This window comes from Oryx dammah, unplaced genomic scaffold, assembly GCF_014754425.2.
Source record: "Oryx dammah isolate SB20612 unplaced genomic scaffold, SCBI_Odam_1.1 HiC_scaffold_7, whole genome shotgun sequence".
In the NCBI taxonomy this organism is placed as follows: domain Eukaryota; kingdom Metazoa; phylum Chordata; class Mammalia; order Artiodactyla; family Bovidae; genus Oryx; species Oryx dammah.
Window position 1 is genome coordinate 27,451,936 of NW_024070191.1, and position 19,023 is coordinate 27,470,958.

The following is a 19,023-nucleotide window of genomic DNA, read 5'->3' on the forward strand; positions in this document are numbered from 1 at the left end:
CAAAAAAATCAATAATTCTCTCCAAACTCAATCTCTATTTAAAAATACACAATTCGAAACAATTCCTAAGAGAGGAATTATAAGTAGAAGAATAATTGCATGTAATACAAGAACAATGGAGGCTATATATTAAAAACAGTATTTTCTAGATTCTACATATATGCATTAGAACTGAACTGAACTGATACTTGTTTTAACACAACATTGTAAAGCAACTGTATTCCAATAAAAATTTAAAAGATAAAAACAATATTTTGATATGCAGCCAGATAAGCCAGATAAACATGTTATCCAGCACTGTGGTGCTGGAGAAGACTCTTGAGGGTCTCTTGGACTGCAAGGAGATCCAACCAGTCTATCCTAAAGGAAATCAGTCCTGAATATTCATTGGAAGGCCTGATGCTGAAGCTGAAGCTCCAATACTTTGGCCACCTGATGCAAAGAACTGACTCATTAGAAAAGACCCTGATGCTGGGAATGATTGAAGGTGGGAGAAGGGGATGACAGAGGATGAGACGGTTGGATGGCATCTTCTACTCAATGGACATGAGTTTGAGCAAGCTCCAGGAGTTGGTGATGAACAGGGAAGTCAGGCGTGCTGCAGTCCGTGGGGTTGCAAAGAGTCAGACATGACTGAGAGACTGAACTGAGCTGAACTGAAGCAGGTTGTATCTAAAGATAGACAAAAAACTATCTTAAGAGTTAAATTTTTTTTAGCAAGAAAGAATTAAAGTAAATAATCACAACACTGAACTATTTCTTCTAAGATGATAAAAAAATTTAAGTTACCTTTGATTACCTAATTAGGCTACTGAATGCATGAACTTCATCCATATCTTTCTAATGGAATGGGGTAGAAAGGAAATATCATGTGAGACCATAGCTAAAAGCTAAGCAGAATAATACTATAAAATACTTTTTTTTTTTTTTTTTGCTTTTCCCTTATTTATGTAACTGGTCACCTCCTTATAAAAGTCACCTAAATGGGCCTGACACTGAGAAAAGCAGGATTATCTGCCATATTGCATTCTGAGTTCTTTGAAATGATTATAAATTGGTGTATCAATTATCCCGATAAATGCCAGGTTTCAAATGTTAAACAATTAATCTATACTTATTAAGATTCTCAGCAGTTTAATTTCTAAACCCACCTTAGGTGAGTATTCTTATTCATTTATATCAATTTGTGTCTATGTGTTTGAATACATATATGCAGAAAATATTTCATCCATTCTGATTTTATTTTCCATGAAATTCTATTAGCTTACAGTATTCTAGTGACATTTGCAATTATCTTGAGGACCCTAATGCAGTGTCAGGCACTGATAATTTCATTAATTTCACTCAATATGCAGAAATCATTAATTTAACATTCACATACTGAACTAATTGAAATAACCTCTTTTCTATACTTTCCAATGTTTTTCCTCCCATTCTACATTTTCTCCTGTTTCATCATTGCTAGCAATACTCTTCCCCTTTGCTTATGTGTGATGACCTTTTATTAAAAGTTAATCTCTTCCCTGCATTTTCAGGATATTAGGTTAATATTGTACCTTCCTCTCAGCATCTGGGTTTCATTTTAGCTGGGAGAATATCATTGTCCTGATTTCATGTCTTGTACTTTAAATTGCTGACTGATTTTTCCCAAAGGGTTGTATTTTCTATCTTATATCACAGTCACGTGTGTGAGTGTGTGTGTGTTTTATCTCCACTCCTGAAGTGTGAGTGTCCACATTTGCCTTATTGTGGTTTTCCCTTGGCTTATATACTTCGTATGTATGTATATATACAGTACAGTACTTTGCACATATTAACTGTTCAATAAACACATTAAACGAGAAAACAAACGGTGCCTTTATCTTTTGCAAGCAAATTCCTCACTCTCATTTTTGCTTTCCTTGACTTGCTTGCATATAACCTCCCTACTACAGGCACCTTTGCAGAAGATGTGTTCTTTTTAAAAAAAAAAAAATTATTTATGGCTGGACTGGGTCTTCATTGCTGTGCAAGGACTTTCTCTAGTTGGGGTGCGTGGTCTCATGCCGATGGCTTCTCTTGATGCAGAGTGCAGGCTCTGGGATATGCAGGCTTCAGTCCCTGTGCTGCACAGGCTTAGCTTCTCTGCGGCATATGGGATCTTCCTGGACCAGGAGTCAAACCCGTGTTTCTGCACTGGCAGGAAGATTCTTAACCACTGGACCACCAGGCAAGTCTGGTGCCCTTATCTGTTGCAAGCAACTTCTCTAATTCTCATTTTTGCTTTCCATGACTTACCCTTCTTACTACAGGCACTTTTGGGGAAGATGTATTCCTATAAGGTCTGACCACTCTGTACCAGAAGCATTATCAATATTATTCCTAGATGAAAATTTAAGTTATTTTGAAGTTCAACTTGGGACTCTGTAAAATCAGAAAGAAGATATGCAAATAACCATATCTAGTTTCCTCAACAATAAATTCAAACTTTCCTTAGTCCCAACCACCACTTCAGCTTAGATTTTACAGACATTTTATATAGTTTAATGTTTGTCAGTGATTTCTTAGGAAGACTTCACCACTTGTGTGATTTCTTTACCCTTATGACCTCTCCCTTGATTTGAAATTGTATTTTTACCCATCCAAGAGCTTCCCTGGTGGCTCAGATGGTAAAGAATCTGCCTGAAATGCAGGAGATCTGGGTTCAATTCCTGGGTTGGGAAGATCCCTTGGAGAAGGAAATGGTTACCCACTCCAGTATTCTTGCCTGGAGAATCCCATGGACAGAGGAGTCTCGTGGGCTACAGTCCATAAAGTCGCAAAGAGTCAGACACAACAGAGGGACTAACACTAGTGTTAAGTGGCTATGAGTTGGGCTCAGAAACGCAGCCAACATAACTGGTGTTAAACGATAAAGGATGGACAAACTCAGAAAGTACACAAAATCTGATGTGTTAACATGCTCATAGTATCCATGTATCCACAGGGATGAACATTTGTGTTCTGTGGTGCACTGACATGATGCTATAGTTTGTAATGTTCACGAATATGACTCTCAGATTCTCATATCCACATGGTCATGTTCGAGCAAGGCTTGTCCATGTTTGCATTTATCAAAGAGGCAGTAAAATGAACTTGTTTTAGCTCTTCACACTCTGCTCTGTCCTAAGGGTCTCAGAGATTTATCATAAGTTCCGATTAATGTATAGTTTTAACCTACTCAAGATTCTGAGGCTCACCCCAGTAGTTAGTTGCTAAGAAATATTGTGATGATTTTATCCAGACAGACTCTTCTGAGACAGACACATAACTTCCCTACCCATGGAATGTGTCTTTCTGTAACTTCGTTAATTCTTCCTGTGAGTTTTTCTGCTCCAGTTCTCCTGTGCACTCCATTACTGGCCCCTCAAATAAACCCAGTCCAATTCCCTGGAATTATCTTTTTTCCATTAAGGCAGCACAGGTAGAGGAAGAATTAGGGGTTACCTAATCAGATTTCCCCAGATCTATGTGAAATTCATCTGTTTCATTCTGTCTCTTTGCTATTTTTTTTTCTTGGTAATTCAAACTGATTTCCAATTCTCTGTTGAACTGTATGTTATTCAGCTCTCTATACAAAGTGAAATTTATGTACTGCTATGTACTTGCCCTTTATGTTTTTCCAATAGGTACGTATAACTTACTGTTGTGCTTATAGAATAATTTACATGAAGGACATTTAGCTACTCACTGGGATCTTCTGATATTAGGAAAGATTATTTCCACTGGACTCCTTTGGAAGAGGAAATATTCTCTAAAACATATCTCATCCTCTGTGGTAGACTCTATTCTTGTTCAGCAAATATTCTCTCTCCCTTCTCTTGGCATGGGAAGAATAGAATATTCGTGTTGGGCTTGAACATATGACATGGTTAATAAAGCGTGAACAGATGTGATAGTTCAGTTCAGTCGCTCGGTTGTGTCTGACTCTTTGCAACCCCATGGACTGCAGCACGCCAGGCCTCCCTGTCCATCACCAACTCGCGGAGCTTGCTTAAACTCATGTCCATCGAATTGGTGATGCCATCCAACCATCTCATCTTCTGTCGTCCCCTTCTCCTCCTGCCTTCTATCTTTTCCACCATGAATCTATTTGTCACTTTCACTGTATACTTGTAAGGGATTTGATTTAGGGCTTCCCCGGTGGCTCAGAGGGTAAAGCATCTGCCTGCAATGCAGGGGACCTGGGTTCGGTCCCTGGGTAGGGAAGATCCCCTGGAGAAGGAAATGGCAACCCACTCCAGTATTCTTGCCTGGAGAATCCCATGGATGGAGGAGCCTGGTGGGCTGCAGTCCACGGGGTTCACAAAGAGTCGGACACGACTGAGCGACTTTACTTTCACTTTCACTTGAATGGTCTAGTGGTTTTCCCTACTTTCTTCAATTTAAGTCTGTATTTCACAATAAGGAGTTTATAATCTGAGCCACAGTCAGCTCCTGGTCTTGTTTTTGCTGACTGTATAGATCATTAAATGATCTCTGTTCATTTCCAAGGCAAACCATTCAACATCACAGTAAGCCAAGTCTGAAGAAGCTGATGGTGAATGGTTCTATGAAGACCTACAAGACCTTTTAGAACTAACACCCAAAAAAGATGTCCTTTTTATTATAAGGGACTGGAATACAAAAGTAGGAAGTCAAGGGATTCCTGGGGTAACAGACAAATTTGGCCTTGGAGTACAAAATGAAGCAGGGCAAAGACTAACAGTTTTGCCAAGAGAACACACTGGTCATAGCAAACACCCTCTTCCAACAACACAAGAGAAGACTACACATGGACATCACCAGATGGTCGACACCGAAATCAGATGTGACAGTATGCATGTTCACATCCTTCTGCTTGGACTGCTGGGCACTGTAGTGAAGCAATACGCCTTAGGTAGTAGCTGATCTTTCATTCTGAGACTTTGAGTAAGAAGACTTGTGGGGTAGTTCTGAATCAGACTTGTTGCCTGTAGAAAGTTGATATAACTGACCTGCAAACCAGGTCAGAATGTGGAGAAATACAGTGGTTGTAAGCCTCTGAGATTTGGGGTTGCTTCTTTTCTTTAAAAAAAAATTATTTAGTCGAAATATAGTTGATTTACAACATTGTGTCAATTTCTGCTGGACAGCAGAGTGACCCAGCTATACATACATTTACATGCTTTTTCATAGTCTTTTCCATTATGGAATTCTCCAGGCAAGAATAGTGGAGTGGGTAGCCATTCCCTTCTCCAGGGGATCTTCCCAACTCAGGGATCAAACCTGGGTCTCCTGCATTACAGGCAGATTCTTTACCATCTGAGCCACCAGGGAAGCCCAGCAACACTGGAATGGGTAGCCTATCCCTTTTTCAGGGGATCTTCCTGACCCAGGAATTGAACCGGGGTCTCTTTCATTGCAGGCAGATTTTATACAGATGGACTTTTTTTTTTTTTTAATCTCGCTGTGGCATGCAGGATCTCAGTTCCCCAACCAAGGATGGAGCCTGTGCTACCTGCAGTAGAATCGCAGACTCTTGACCATTGACCACCACGTAAGTCTCCTGGGGTTGCTTCTTAGGAAGCATTTTCGTAAGGAACGTTTGCCCAGTGGAAATTCAGAATTGTTGTGGCTCACTGATTGCTGTGTCTCTCCCGTTTTTCACCTTTCTGAATGGAACAGTTTATTGCTGTCATCCTGGTCTCCTTTCACCTTTATATGATATATGTGTATGTGTGTGTTGGGGGGGGCGGTGTATGTGGTCAAAAGAGGATATAAATAGATTTTGTTTTCCGCTTATAAGTGAAATCAAATCTTTCAAGAGAAATCAAATCCGGACCTGCTGCAGATGCTAGTACAAGATCCTGAATTTCAAATCGGATGCCCTTTGGAGTTCCTGCCTCCGGAAGTGTATGAGTTTATTTTGAATGCAGAAAGAAGGTCCATCGGTAGTTGAGACAAAGAGGGTAGACTCTGGTGAGCTCTGCTCCCCTACACTGACATCCCAAATCCATTCCCCAAAGCACAGTGGGCTGGGAAATGTGGACAGTGGGGTGCCAGGTCTCTGTAGGTCCCCCAGCCCCACCCCTCGTTTGGCCCAGTTGCCCCCTCCCCCAAGACCCCTCTGTTCCCTCTAAGACTGAGCTGATGAAGGAAGTGCCCAACCTTTCCCCACTGGCAAACATTTACTCTCTCCTTATCCACCCCTACAGGAAGAAAATACTGCTGAGCCCCATGGATGTCAGCTTGGCCACGTGGCCATATGACTCACTAAGAACAGTATAGGGAGGGATACTGTACCAGTTATAAGGAAGGCTTTACGAAACACTGAAGGTTTCTGACAGCCTTCCTACACTCCAGCCCTTATCCTGGTAATAGCATGCCCTGGATAGAAGCCACTCACACTACTGTGGAGTGAGAAGGACCAGGCATATAAAGCTGATCCAAACCAGCAGAGCAACCATCACCAACTCACAGAACTGAGAGTGAAGACAAAGTGTCAGCTGTTGCCATCAACTGAGCTTTAGAAGACGTTTCTTTATGCAGCTCCATTGCAGCCCAAGCTGCCTTGATAAACTTTTGATGAAAAGAGGGGCTAATGTCCATATGTAGCTAGCGTCTGAGCTAATCATCTTTCTGTCCAGACAGTTACATGTAATGTACAGAAAATATTTAACTCAGTGAAGGATTATTCTAGGCAGGACTTCCCTGGTCATTCTGTGGCTAAGAGTCTACTCTTCCACTTCAGGGGGCACAGGTTCAATCCCTGTTTGGGGAACTAAGATCCCACGTGTGGCCAAAAGCAAACTAACCAACAAACAAGTGACAACAGTAAAAGAATTATTCAGGAAGGCATTGAATAAATTGGGCTTCCCTCGTGGCTCAGTGGTAAAGAATCTGCCTGCAATGCAGGAAACCCAGGTTTGATCTCTGGGTCGGGAAGATCCCCGGGAGAAGGGAACAGCTACCCACTCCTGTACTCTTGCCTGGAGAATCCCATAGACAGAGAAGCCTGGTCGCAAAGAGCCAGACATGACTGAGCGACTAAGTACACACACACGTTGAATAAATTTATGGCACAAGAATTTATGGCACAGTTCCATAAGAGTACTAAAGATAATAATGTGAAATTTAGGGCAAGCCATGAAAAATTTGAATATGTTTAGTTTCTGATGAATTATATCCCTAAGACACATAATTAGACATATTTTTGGGCATTAGGATATAGGCAGAGTAAAAGATCAATATCAAGGCAAAAGGTAAACATCCCTGGAAAGAATTTTGGGACACAAATTCTTAGGGACACAGAGGCGTGTTCCAAACTAATTCTACTATTTACCATGCATGGGGGATGCATGAAAAAACTCTGACTGAGGTCCACTGGTATATTTTTCCATCTATGCATGTACAATCGGATACAGCATGAGCCTGCCTCATAAGGCAATGAGCGCTAGTCCAGGTAGAGGTAACCTGAACTTCTAACAGATTTCTAGAATTAGACCCAGAACATTAAGAATTCATGACCTTGTAAACATGATGCCTTTGGGCTATTCACCAGATTGCTTCATAAAGAGTGACCACAAGCTTCTTTCCAGGGATGTTTACCTTTTGCCTTGATATTGATCTTTCACTCTAACTGCCTATATCCTAATATACAAAAATATGTCTAATTATGTGTCTTATGGATACGATTCATCAGAAACTAAACATATTTAAAATTTTCATGGTTTGCCCTAAATTTCACATTATTATCTTTGGCACTATTATTGAACTGTGCCATAAATACTTAGAAAAATTGAAAGGAAGCTTAATGCATGAAGTCTAGATAATTATTATAAAGTCAACAAATATATATATTTACATGCAAATTTATAAATTTATTGAAAGGCAATATGAAGAATATTCAAATTTCAATAATAACAGCAGCCTTGCCAGAGGTAGGGAGTAGGGGTGAGAGAAATGGATGAAATAGGTCAGAGGGTTAAAAACAGAAATCTGTTAAATGAATGAACATATTGGCTGAACAGTAATCTGTATCATCTCTTATAAAAAACGAGGTGAAGCTCCTTCTGGTAGATTTTTATTTCTTCTGTATCTTGTCATCAGAATATTGAAGCATGTCCAGTTTGTTTGCAGGAAACTCTGCTGTGAGAATTAGTGACCTGAAGTAAACAGACTGCTAGATATTTCTCCAGTGAAAATGGGTTTATTTGGGATCGGCAAAGAAATGCAATTTGGGGTCTGCAGGCACAGTCAACCATGTGTGATTCCCCCACAGGACAAGGAAAGGGGAACAGTTTTATAGAGAGAAAAAAGCAGTTGGCAAGGCTCTAGTAAACAGAGTCAGTGACTTTTCCTTGGCTGAGTTCTTGCCAGGAAAAAGGAGGTGTCTTTCTTCTTCCCTTTGGGTTCAGCTAACTTCACAGGGGTTTGAGAGCTCCCCCTTCTGGTATCGCAGCTCTATTTAATTGGGGCTTATTTTTTTCACACAGTCTACTTGAAATTCAATGAATGATCAGAGAACTATTAATCTTGAAATAATGATGCTAGTTTACTTGTTTGCTATACAAAAGTGTTGTTCTTTTTATTATGTATGAGTAATATGAAATTAAAATTTCAATATTTAACACACAGTTTAGCATCAACAGTCCTGTTATAATTAATTCAATGAGTAGCAAAACCTTGCATCCATTAGAGAACAAGAAAATTAAATGGTGATTATAGCAGAAACATGTTGAAAATACAGAGTAGAATCTCAAAACTTTGCATAAAACCCTTAGTGCTGATAAAGGTTCTGAAAGTCTGGCATATAAAGTTAAGGACTTTGTAAAAGTATGTTCTATGTAACAGATACAGCCAATAATACGTATCTTCAAGTTCGCATTCTTACAATAGTTGCCAAAAATATTAAGTAACCAGAATCAACTTTCAAGGGATATATGTGAGACCTGACAAACAAATATAAAAATATCTTAAATTTTTTATTGATGGAAATAAAAGGAGAATTGAATTACTGGAGAGGTTAAAACATGTTCTTAGCTAGTAAGTTTAAACAATTAAAATTTTTCCCAGATGAATTTTTTAATGGAAAGCTTAAAGGCTTGTTTTCTCCCCTGAAATTTGACAAAGTAAAATAATAAGGTGGCATAAATACCCAAGAAATTTTTGAAAAGGAACAGCAATGGAAGGTATTGATGTACATTATAGAATTAAAATAATTAGAATAATATCCTGCTAGAACAGAAATCATTAGACAGATCAATGAAGTAAAGGGCATAGAAACAGCCTGCCTGAGTGCTGAGTTGCTTCGGTTGCCTCTTCAGTCATGTCTGACTCTTTGAGACCCTATGGGCTGTAGCCCGCCAGGCTCCTCTGTCCATGGGATTTCCCAGGCAAGAATACTGGAGTGGGTTGCCATTCCCTCCTCCAGGGGATCTTCGCAATCCAGGGATCAAACCCGCATCTCCTGTACGACAGGTGGATTCTTTACCACTGAGCCACTGGGAAAACCCACACATAAGTTCATTATCTGATAAAGAAGTCATCTCACATTACTGGGTGGGAAGGAAGTAAAAGCTGCTGGCACAACTAATTAAATATTTAGAGAAAACTAAATCTTCATTATACTGAGAGAAAATTCTAGATAGATTAAAAAGCTATATGTGAAAAGCAAAGTATAGAAGAACATTTATTTAGGTTATTTAAGAACAAAGATTTTTCTTAGCAAAAGGCAGTGGATGAGATTTGACCACATGGGAATAAAAATGAGCATGTCAGAAACTGAGAAAGAAAATATAAAAAGTATATGCAATAAGGATCAATGCACTTTTTAATTAGGCTGTTCAAATAAAAAAGACAGCACTCAAAAAATGTAGAAAAATGATTTCACATATTTCAAGTTGCTAATAAGCAGAATATTCCATCACAGCCAACAGTATAAATTAAAACAAAAATTAGATTCTACTTTTCTCCCATCAAGTGATTTTAGAATTGGTAACAATGATGCCTTGAAATTTGTACACTACTGACAGAGAAACTGGTACAGCCTTGCAGGAAATACATGCCCAAACCCACCAAGAGATTAAAATCAATCCATATCCTCTCATTCAATGATTTCAGTTAAATATATGGAAAAGATCTATTTATCAAGTTCATTGCTGCTGCTGCTGCTGCTTAATCACTTCAGTCATGTTCTTTACCACTGAGCCAGCCACCAGGGAAGCCCCATCAAGTTCATTACAGCATGGTTTATAATAGTGGGGGTAAACAAACGAATGCTCAGCAATAATAAAATAACTAAATGAATCGTGGTCCCTTCAGATGGCTGACTGCTATGAAACTAATAATAATTATTAGAGAACATTTTATGTGGTACCATAATCTTAATATGTGAAAGTTAAGACACAGAATTGTATATAGAGCTTACTTACGTATATATTATAGTGCCATTTATCCCTATCTGTCCATTTGTCCAAAATATCACTGAGAGATACAATTCTTAAAATTTTGTTATACTTTTCTGTAATTTCCAAATCCTCTAATGAATTGCTCTGTAGCAAGTAGGCAGGTTTCCTCACTGCTACTTAGATATGCAAATATCAAAACAAATTTTATATTCATTCCTTAATCCATTTGCTTATTTCTTTATTACTGCATCTTCTTCCTTACACGCCCCCCTTCCTACTGGATAGCCGAGGAGCTCAACTTTGTTAATTGACAGTATCTCAGTGTCTTCTTTTTTAAACGATTTCCTGCAGTTCATAGTGATGAGTTGAAAACTCAAGTTTTCAGAGTTGAGCCTTCCATCTTTCTTGTTCCCAAGATAAGTCTTGATGTCTGGGTTAGGAGGGTCTTGTGTCCTCGGCGGGGGATGGAGAAGAGTCTTGAATCTTCAGTCTGTTGAGATGCTGCAGGGTCTTGCCTCTTTTAAGTGAGAACTGGGTGAGTCTGTTGATGACAGTCTCTGGAAGATGGTGGCCCCTGCCTATCTCACCCCATGCTGCTGTCTGTTGCTGATAAACAGTCCAGGAGCCTGTTTTCTCTCAACTGGTCGGCGTCCTGTTCCTGATTTCTTCTCTTAGAAGTGTTATATAACCTTGAGGTCTGCATAAGGTTGCCATTCAACACCCACTCCCTAGCAATAACATCTCACCTTCTTCCCTACTATAAGGACACGTGCCCTGCTCCTCAGACAAGCATCGTCAGCTACTTTCTGCATCCCTTCACAGAGGGAATGGGAGTTTCCAGATGATTTCCATGCAGTGCGGGAGCCAGGAAAGTCCCCGAGGAGATCAATTCAGGCCCTCTCTTTGCCAAACTTTATCTTAGCACTTATTTTACCATTTGTTATATAAGTGTGGGCTTCCCAGGTGGCTCAGATGATAAAGAATCTGCCTGCAATGTGGGAGGCCTGGGCTTGATCCCTGGGTTTGGGAAGATCCCTTGGAGGAGGGCGTGGCAACCCACTCCAGTATTCTTGCCTGGAGAATTCTATGGGATGGAGGAGCTTGGCAGGCTATAGTCCATGGAGTCACAAAGAGTCAGACACAACTGAAGCAACTCAGCACACGTGAATATAAGTGTGGGGTCGACCAGGAGAAGTAGTCTAATCCCAAAGTCCCAAAAGGACAAGTGGAATTCAGAAAAATAAAGAACAGTTTTGAATAAGAAAATATAAACTCTTTGACATTTCATAAATATAAAATATGCTTAATACTTTAATGGTGGAATGCTGTTATTTTTGTTCTTGTTTAACCTGCACTGTAAATTAATCTCCTTATAGATTTTCATCTCAACATTGCATTTATTAGTCCTCTCTAGGTTCAGAATTATATGAAGTCTCACATATTTCAGTAAGCATGATCAACTTAAACTGGTTTGCCTGGGACTTTACCAGTTTTGGGCTTCCCAGGTGGTGCTAGTGGAAAAGAACCCATTTGCTAGTGCAGAAGATATAAGAGACTCAGTTTCAATCCCTAGGTCAAGAAGATCCTGGAAGGAGGGTATGGTAACCCCTCCAGCATTCTTGCCTAGAGAATCCCATGGACAGAGAAACTTGGTGGGCTGGTATAGTGGAGGATATATCAGCTTTGGAGGAAATATTCCTAATTTTAATCCTAATTGTGTGATATTAGAGAAGTCACAATCTCTTAGAATGCAATTTGTCTCATCTATCCAGTGGCCTTTATAACTTGTTGCGAAGAATGATGGAGAAACTAGAAATAATATATGGAAAGTGCTTCACTCAGGACCTGGTACATACTATGTGCTCAATAAAAGTGGGCCCCTTGGTTTGCAATGTTAGGTTCTTATTAAGGCTTTGGTAATGCTCCTCTTCCAAACTGTACTCAAGGTAAGATCTGTCTTCAGTACACTTTGGAAGGAAACTCAATACCTGTTCTAGTGCCAGGTATTCAGTAAATGTAGCATTTAAGACACAGACCCAATTACTGACTTCCTTTTCAGTTGCTTTAATTGCTAAGTCATGTCCAACTCTTCTGCAACCCCATGAATGGGATTCCCAGGTGGAGCCAGTAGTAAAGAACTTGCCTGTCAATTCAGGAGACATAGGAGGTGGGGGTTTGATCCCTGGGTTGGAACGGTCCCCTGAAGAAGGAAACGGCAACCCACTCCTGTATTCTTGCCTGGGGAATCCCATGGACAGAGGAGCTGCAGTCCATGGGGTCGCATAGAGTCAGACACAACTGAGTGACTTAGCACGCACACATGGACTGCAGCCTGCCAGGCTCCTCTGTCCATGGGATTTCCCAGGCAAGAATACTGGAGTGGGTTGCCATTTCCTTCTACAGGAGATCATCCCAACCCAGAGGATTGAACCAGTATCTCTTGCCTTGGCAGGCAGATTCTTTACCATGGAGCCACCCAGCGAAGCCCCAAGTCCTTTTCAGAACTGTTAGCTGTTTCTATAATATGAGCGGTTATAGCAAACTAATATGGGCAAGTGTTTCAAAAGGAAGAACAGTGCACTCTTCAAAGGTGGTTATTATTTCACTACAGTGGTTGCTGTAGCCGAACCCATTGGACAGGAATTTCCTTTAGCCCCAGTGTCCTGGTAAAAAAAACAAAGCAGGGTTAGAACATAATAGTGTTAATCAGTTCAGTTCAGTTCAGTTGCTCAGTCGGGTCCGACTATTTGTGACCCCATGAATCGCAGCACGCCAGGCCTCCCTGTCCATCACCAACACCCAGAGTTCACCCAGACTCACGTCCATCGAGTCAGTGATACCATCCAGCCATCTCATCCTCGGTCATCCCCTTCTCCTCCTGCCCCCAATCCCTCCCAGCATCAGAGTCTTTTCCAATGAGTCAACTCTTCACATGAGGTGGCCAAAGTACTGGAGTTTCAGCTTCAGCATCATTCCTTCCAAAGAAATCCCAGGGCTGATCTCCTTCAGAATGGACTGGTTGGATCTCGTTGCAGTCCAAGGGACTCTCAAGAGTCTTCTCCAACATCACATTTCAAAGGCATCAATTCTTTGGTGCTCAGCCTTCTTCACAGTCCAACTCTCACATCCATACATGACCACAGGAAAAACAATAGCCTTGACTAGACGGACCTTTGTTGGCAAAGTAATGTCTCTGCTTTTGAATATCTGTCTAGGTTGGTCATAACTTTTCTTCCAAGGAGTAAGCGTCTTTCAATTTCATGGCTGCAGTCACCATCTGCAGTGATTTTGGAGCCCCCCAAATAAAGTCTGACACTGTTTCCACTGTTTCCCCATCTATTTCCCATGAAGTGATGGGACCGGATGCCATGATCTTAGTTTTCTGACTGTTGAGCTTTAAGCCAACTTTTTCACTCTCCACTTTCACTTTCATCAAGAGGCTTTTTAGTTCCTCTTCACTTTCTGCCATAAGGGTGGTGTCATCTGCATATCTGAGGTTATTGATATTTCTCCTGGCAATCTTGATTCCAGCTTGTTTCTTCCAGTCCAGCGTTTCTCATGTGTCAATCAAGGAAACGCTTATTGCGTATCGGATGCACACCTGAACACCTGATGCTGATTGGAGCGGCTGGAAGTGATATGTGGGCTGCTGCTTCTGCTCCTAAGTCGTTTCAGTCGTGTCCAACCCTGTGTGACCCCATAGATGGCAGCCCATCAGGCTCCCTCGTCCCCGGGATTCTCCAGGCAAGAACACTGGAGTGGGTTGCCATTTCCTTCTCCAATGCATGAAGGTGAAAGGTGAAAGTGAAGTTGCTCAGTCGTGTCTGACTCTTAGCGACCCCATGGACTGCAGCCTACCAGGCTCCTCTGTCCATGGGATTTTCCAGGCAAGAGTACTGGAGTGGGGTGCCATTGCCTTCTCCAATATGTGGGCTAAATGGTATACATGAGCACAAGTCCACAGAATTATCCAGTGGTCAGTAAGCAGGTAAGTTGTGTGCTTCAGCGAGGAGATAAGAGAGGAGATAAGGTGTTCACTTCCTTGTGTCTTTGATCTTGGGTAGGTCCCCTGCCTCCTTACTGACTGGGGTTTATATTAAAACAAACACTGAACTTCCCTGGGGGTCCAGTGGCCGAGACTCTGCCCTCCCAATGCAGGGAGCCCGGGTTTAATCTTTGGTCTGGGCAACAGAGATGGAAGATCTTGTGTGCCTAAGACCTGGTGCAGCCAAGTAAATAAATAAAATTTGATACATAAATAAATATTTTTTAAAAATAAATAAACATTATGCCAGAGTTTCTCTACTCTTAAAAAAAACCTGTGCCAAATTACAGAATCTAGTTCAACCACATACTTAACAGCTAAGCAAAAAACTGTCCAAGGCTGAATAATTTCTACCCCTCCCAAAAGCAAACTACTAATAAGAAAATAAAGAGCACATTAGTATCTGGAGTTCTCAAGATCATAAATTATTTTACTAATTCACTCTTTAGGCAATCTCATGATATTCCTAAACTATTTTAATTGCAATATCATCATCGTATTTTCAGAAATGTATAAGGAACTTGGAGGAAGGCATTTTTCCAAACTTCTCTGGACTACTCAGAATAGAAAAATATTCAAACTGAAAAAAATATATATTCAAGACTTTATTTTATTACATGATTTAGGTGAGTGACGTGGTTGACTCAGTCTGGGCAAGCTTTCAGAATTCTGGTCTGAAGAGCCTCTCAAAGCCCCTTTCCCCCTCAAGACCTCCAGTCTGTGTGTTCATATTGGGCCACTTGGCAGCAAACGATGATCTAGAAAGCAATCAAGGAAAGTGGCTATTAAAAGCTCACAGGCTTACTGGAGGGAGAAAAATGACTTTTGCTAAAAGCGAAATCTCTAAATACCCCTGAAGCTATTTCCCCCTTGACCTATATGTGTGGCTATGTGTGTACATAGTCCCACTTTCCCCCTGATGGGTTGTGGGGGGTGGTTTGGTAATAATCTTTAAACACATTTAAATTTAACACTTGACAAGCACTTAAATGGCTGAGTTAAACAAGAAGTCACTTGAGCAATGCTGGCTCCCTGCCATTCCTTGGGATTGTATCAGTGGGGGAATCATGGCAGGACAGAAGCCAGCCTCCTAACTGTCTTCTTTAATTAGACCATCTCAATGACTACGCTGGCCCGGAGACCCTGTGTCTCTGTTTCCCTTCACCTGGATTGGATGGCTTTTGTTGGACCACTTTCTCCAGGACGTTAGTAATTTGGGACCTTGGAATTGATAAGGGGATTAGCTGCAGTCTTCACACCATTTAGCTTTTATTTCAACATTTTTCAAGGGCACTTATCAGGTAGTCGCTTATTTTGCCTTTTGCTCTGCTCCATGAAGTGTGAAAATTGATCTTCTTTGCCCCTTGGCAGTTCAATAGAAGGTTATAGGTTCTTGTGAATCTTTAAAAAGCTCACCTTTCAGCAGGGGTACTTTAAAAAAATTATTTATTTGGCTGTGTCTGGTCTTAGGATCTTTCGTCATGGCGTTGTGATTCATGGGCTACATGGACTTAGTTGCTTCAAGGCATGTGGGATCTTTGTTCCCCAACCAGTGATACAAACTATGTCCCCTGCATTGCAAGGTAGATTTCTTAACCATTGGACCACCAAGGAAGTCCCTGGTGGGGGGTGAGTTTTTTAAGTTTTCTGAGCTTTTAGGCAATGGGTCTGACTGATGATTTTGCCTCTCTGCCACCTAGAAGACAAGAAACAAAAGCATTCAACAGTCAATTCTTCTAAACCTGAAATGACCATGAAAAATAGCATCTTTGTGACACATTAGAATCATGCGTAGAGTTGTTCTGATGGCCCAAACCCTCTGGAAGTCATCTGGTTATAATGGGTCCCAAATGTTCAGGGACCACAATGCTTTCTTTCCTCTCATGTCAAGGGTTGCATTACAGGGTTGGGGTGGGAGGGGCGGTGCGGTGTGAGCCTCTGACTCCTCTGAGCACCAATAAGAGGCATAACTGAACAGTTGGAAAACTTGCAACATGACTTAGCCAAATGTGATGAGTTCTTTTTATCACCATTTCCAAATAGCAGCTCAACAGTCAACCAAGTGGAACCTAATTGCATGTAAATATTGGACAAGGGGCAAGGGGAGAATGAAGGCTAATCCTTGGACAGGTGGCTAATGGGATTAGGAAATCTGAGATCCTGATAAACTCTACCGGCTTCTCCGTGATGGAAGCACAGATTTGACCTGCAGGCCAGCAAAGGCTGGGGAACTGTCTGAGGGAGATTTTCTGCCCCACATTTCCATAGCAACTGGGTTTTGCCCTCTAACTTCAGTGCATACTCTGAATGCACTAGGATGGACCCTTAGATTCTGAATTGTATGATCATAAGATGTTAGATCAGAAGATGCCTTGTTCTACCATCGAGCCTACTTCCTGCATCTTCAAGTCACAAGATTTACCCACACAACAGAGCAAAGTGAAGACAGGGTTAGGGCTGTGATACATCACCTGGGCTTCTCGGGTGGCGTTAGTGGTAAGGAATCCACTTCCCAATGTGGGAGACATAGAGATGCAGGTTCAATCCCTGGGTCAGGAAGATTCCCTAGAGAAGGGAACTGCAACCCACTCCAGTATTCTTGCCTGGAGAATCCCCATGGACAGAGGAGACTGGCAGGCTACACTCCATGGGGTCGCAAAGAATCAGACACAACTGAAGTGAAGAACATTTTCACCTTGAGTTTCCCTTCTGCCCTGTAACCCTAGTTCTGACCACAGTTTCTGCTGTGATTTTGCACAAGCCAGGAGTAGTGGGTGCATGAAGGGCTGTGAGTGTGTGGGACCCCCATCCACTCATCCACTTGCACAGGTCCTGCCAGCAGTGACCCCAGCATCAGCCATATTCTCCAGAGTCGCCAACTTCAATGACTGTTTTACTAGCCAACCTCATTACTTATTTACACCAGGAGCTGACGTCCTCTACATCATAAATTATGTTCCTTGTAAATCTGGATGGCTTATGCTGCAGTGGTGGGGCAAAAGTGATTTCCCCAGAGGGCGGGCAGTAGACAGAATGTAACTCCTCCTCCACCAAGGAAGATGGATGAGGCTTTTAACCGTCTCCAAAGATGCGGAAGTGGGACCGTGGTCCTGGCAGCCAATCATCATTCCAGTGTTCCTCCTGCCAGAAGACAGAGTCAACACAGGGGTCCATGCCCAGAGATCCAAATAGCTGGAGAAGAGCTTGTGTTCTTGAGACTTCAAGAAAGCCAGGTATTGTGCCGAAAACTTCACACATTATTATATTAGAATCATCACTATATCCTAGCTGTGTGTGTTAGTTGCCTAGTCATATGTGACTCTTTGCAACCCCATAGACCGCAGCCCACCAGGCCCCTCCGTCCATGGGATTCTCCAGGCAAGAACACTGGAGTGAAGAGGTGATTATTCTAATCACCATTTTGCAGTTGAGAAAAGGGCTCAAAAAAGTCAATCTTCTTGCTTAAGATCTCTCTGAAACAGAAGAGCTGGCACTGGAATGCGTTGTTGCTGTTTAGTCACTGAGTTGTGACCCTATGGACTGCAGCCCATCAGGCTCCTCCATCCGTGGGATTTCCTAGGCAAGAGTACTGGAGTGGGGTGCCATTTCCTTCTCCAGGGGATCTTCCCGACCCAGGGACAGAACACACCTCTCTTGCATCTCCTGCACTGGCAGGTGGATTCGTTACCACTGAGGCACCTGGGAAGCCCTTGCACTGGGTTATTTGATCCCAAACTCTGTGTGTGAGGATCACACTCTGCCCCAAGAAATTGTTGACTCGGAGTTCCGATTTCACAACTAAAGACACTCAAACCCAGAAAAAGAGTGTGGTGATCACTGGTACTAACCTGTGAGCATGGAGACCTGCCTTCAAGTCCTGGATAGCCCCACCCTGGTTGTCAGTCTTGGGCAAGTCAGCTGCTCCCCATGGTCTTTGCTTTCTCATCTGAAAAACAGAAGTGTTGGGCCACTTGATTTCTAGGATCTCTTCCAGTTCTAACTTTCTGGAGTTAATGTGTAACCTGGCCAAGGACAGAGGACTCTAAGTTCAATCTTGATGCCACAGCATGCAGTTGAACTGCTTTTATAGAACAACTTATAAAATGTGGATCTCAGACTATACTATAAAAGGACTTTTAAAAAGCACTTAATTAAATTTACATTATTTTTCCTTACTATATGACACCTACTGAATAAAGGGATACTCAAAAATAAAACATTTTTTTTAAAAAAGAATCACCTATAATTCTAGGAGGAGAAGGGGATGACAGAGGATGAGATGGTTGGATGGCATCACCGACTCAATGGACATGGCTTTGAGTGATGGGAGTTGGTGATGGACAGGGAGGCCTGCCATGCTGCATTCCATGAGGTCGCAAAGAGTCAGACATGACTGAGTGACTGAACTGAACGGAACTAATAATTCTATCACTTTTTGAATATATCACACTTAATTGGTGAATATATTTCCAGGCCATACCTTATTTTTAGTATTCATACATGCAGACTTTTTCAAAACAAAGAAGGCAGTTACGTATTATAAGGTAATCTGCTTTTGGTTCCTAATATACAGTACAGTTTTTCCTATTA